The sequence below is a fragment of the Lathamus discolor genome, chromosome 5 (assembly GCF_037157495.1).
Source record: "Lathamus discolor isolate bLatDis1 chromosome 5, bLatDis1.hap1, whole genome shotgun sequence".
Lineage (NCBI taxonomy): Eukaryota > Metazoa > Chordata > Aves > Psittaciformes > Psittacidae > Lathamus > Lathamus discolor.
Window position 1 is genome coordinate 95730704 of NC_088888.1, and position 2951 is coordinate 95733654.

The window sequence follows — 2951 nt, forward strand, 5'->3', positions numbered from 1 at the left end:
GTACCATCTCTTGGTGACCACAGCTGTTCTTCCATGTCTCTGTATGCTGCTTTGAGCTATGCAAAGTCAGGCCTACATATCCAGCCTGGTGAGTCAATATTGCTTTCTCATTTACTGCACCCAGTGAAGGGTTCTCCAGATGACTGGGGTTATGAGGTCTGTGAACTCTAGTTACAGCTTTTCCCACAACTGAAGGGATTAGGATGCTTTTTCCAGTTCAGATTCTATCTTGCCACGGATTACAGGTGAATTTATGCTGCAGCTGGTCTTTCAGCCATGGTATTTATAGCTTCCCTCTCCACGCCCAGGTCGTCTAGTTTCATGAAACTTTAAGGAATGCAGGGTGGAATTAAGGAGCTGCATTTAGGCACTCAGGTTTAGACGGGCAGGATCTCCCTCTGGAGGCTTTATACAGACACTGCTCCTCTCTCTTGGTTGCAGAGACCTGTGGGAGAAGAGCTTTGAAATACTGCTGCAAATCAGATCTCTCACCACGACTGGCTGTTCTTGCTTTCTTACAACCCCAATCCTTCTGCCAAATGTGGCTGCAATTGGCCAGCAGCTTCAAAAGCTCACGGACAGAGAGCTCTCCCCACCTCCATCCCAAACAGCAAAGAGATGAGGCTGTTTCTGAGCGCTGGACATGGGGCCAAGACTGCCAGGTGAGCAGCGCCCAGCAGTACTCGGGGCTCCTCTCTGTTTTGCTCAGGAGGGCTTCCCACCTTATCTGGCAAGTGGCACCAACATTAGAGTGGGACTAAAGAAATCTGATGATGGAAAATGAGTCTCACAAAGAAGATAAGGAACCAGACGAATATCCAAACCAGGTGTCCTGGGTTCAGCAGTAGCAGTCAGTTTTTCTCCTTCTTAGTAGCTGGTGCAGTGCTGTGTTTTGACTTTCAGCCTGGGAACAGCTCTGATAACACTGATGGGTTTAGTTGTTGCTAAGTAATGTTTACTCTGACCAAGGACTTTCTGAGCCTCATGCTCTGCCAGGGAGGAAGGGAGGCCGGGAGGAAGCAGAGACAGGACACCTGATCCAAGCTAGCCAAAGAGGTATTCCATACCACAGCACGTCATGCTCAGGGAGATAACTGGGAGTTACCCGAAAGCGCATGCTCTCTTCTCGGTTGGGCTCGTTTCAGCAAGTGGTATCGTATTCTCTTCCCTTGTTATTTCTCTTACCATTATTAGTATTGGTGGTAGCAGCAGTGATTTGTGTTATACCTTAGTTACTGGGCTGTTCTTATCTTAACCCATGGGAGTTACATTCTTTCGATTCTCCTCCCCATCCCTCTGGGAGCAGGGAGGGGGGGGAAGGAAAGAAAGGGGTGTGTGTGGGGGGGGAGTAGAAACTGTGGCTGACTGGGTTTAAACCACGACACCAGGCCATAATGATGCTTCTAAGACAGATGTTTGAAAAGCATAAAGGAAAGCTGGCACTAACTACTTAAGTCTCTAGACATGTTGAATCACTCGTTTGTTTGTTTGTTTGTTTGTTTTTCCAAATACTCTTGGCACACCATAAAGTATTTTTGGGCATAGGAAGAAAGCTACCAGGTTTTCCCAACAAAATATCCTAGATGTTCTCAAAAGGTTTACTGTTGTGAGGTCAAACACAATAAACATGCCCTTTTTCTGTTAACTGGAGTAATCTGTACCAAGAACTTAGAAGCAACCTTTATTGTGGAGACTGTGTTGGATGAAATGAGTTTCACTATACTTTTTTTTTTCTATAGTTTCATGTGTCTTTTGAACTCATGTTGACCAGGTATCCTGCCAGTTACACTTTTAAAGGATGTCATCAGTCTAAAACTCAGTGAGTTGCAAAGGTTAAAGTACTTGTGTATAAATGAAAGGCTTCCATTGAATTTCAGCCAGTTTAGCTAGTATAGAATTCCTGACTAAAAAAGAATTTAGACTGAAATCTCTTTTGACCTCTACTCTGCTCTTGTGAGACCTCACCTGGAGTATTGTGTGCAGTTCTGGTGTCCTCAACATAAAAAGGACATGGAACTGCTGGAACAAGTCCAGAGGAGGCCCACGAGGATGATCAGGGGACTGGAGCACCTCCCGTATGAAGACAGGCTGAGGAAGTTGGGGCTGTTCAGCCTGGAGAAGAGAAGGCTGCGTGGAGACGTCATAGCAGTCTTCCAGTACCTGAAGGGGGCCTATAGGGATGCTGGGGAGGGACTCTTCATCAGGGACTGTAGTGACAGCACAAGGGGTAATGGGTTAAAACTTAAACAGGGGAAGTTTAGATTGGATATAAGGAGGAAATTCTTTCCTGTTAGGGTGGTGAGGCACTGGAATTGGTTGCCCAGGGAGGTTGTGAGTGCTCCATCCCTGGCGGTGTTCAAGGCCAGTTTGGGGAACTAGATGATCTTGAGGTCCTTTCCAACCCTAACTATTCTATGATTCTATGACATTCTAATGGTTAGAAAACTGAACATCTCGAAATCAGAAAGCACCTTTAGCACATTTAAGATTTTTTTTTTAATAACAGATAATAGACTTTTTTCCAATTTTAGAAGTATATCTAAGCTAAAAATATACAATAAAAATCAACCCATGATCTCAAGGGAATATTGCAGTGCATAACCATAAATGTAAGAGTAATTTTCAGATATAAGTTATTGGAATTTAAAATGTTTGTCTGCTGTGTTAGTAACTTTGGAATCAAGTAAGAGCAAAGCAAAAATACTGCTCCTATACTACCTAAATGCAGAATTTATTTCTAGCACTAAGAGGCGCTGCTGCATAAGAGCTATGGTCTATTCTTGCCACACTGCGAGGTCTAGCCAACGGTAAATATCTGCAACACAGAGATTATTCTTTTTTTATGCAGGAAGGTGTATGCATTACCTATATGTATCTATGTCTGAATTAATATTGTTCTTTCAATCAAAAAAAATCATTCAGCTTAAAAAATACATTTTACTGGGTGGCTG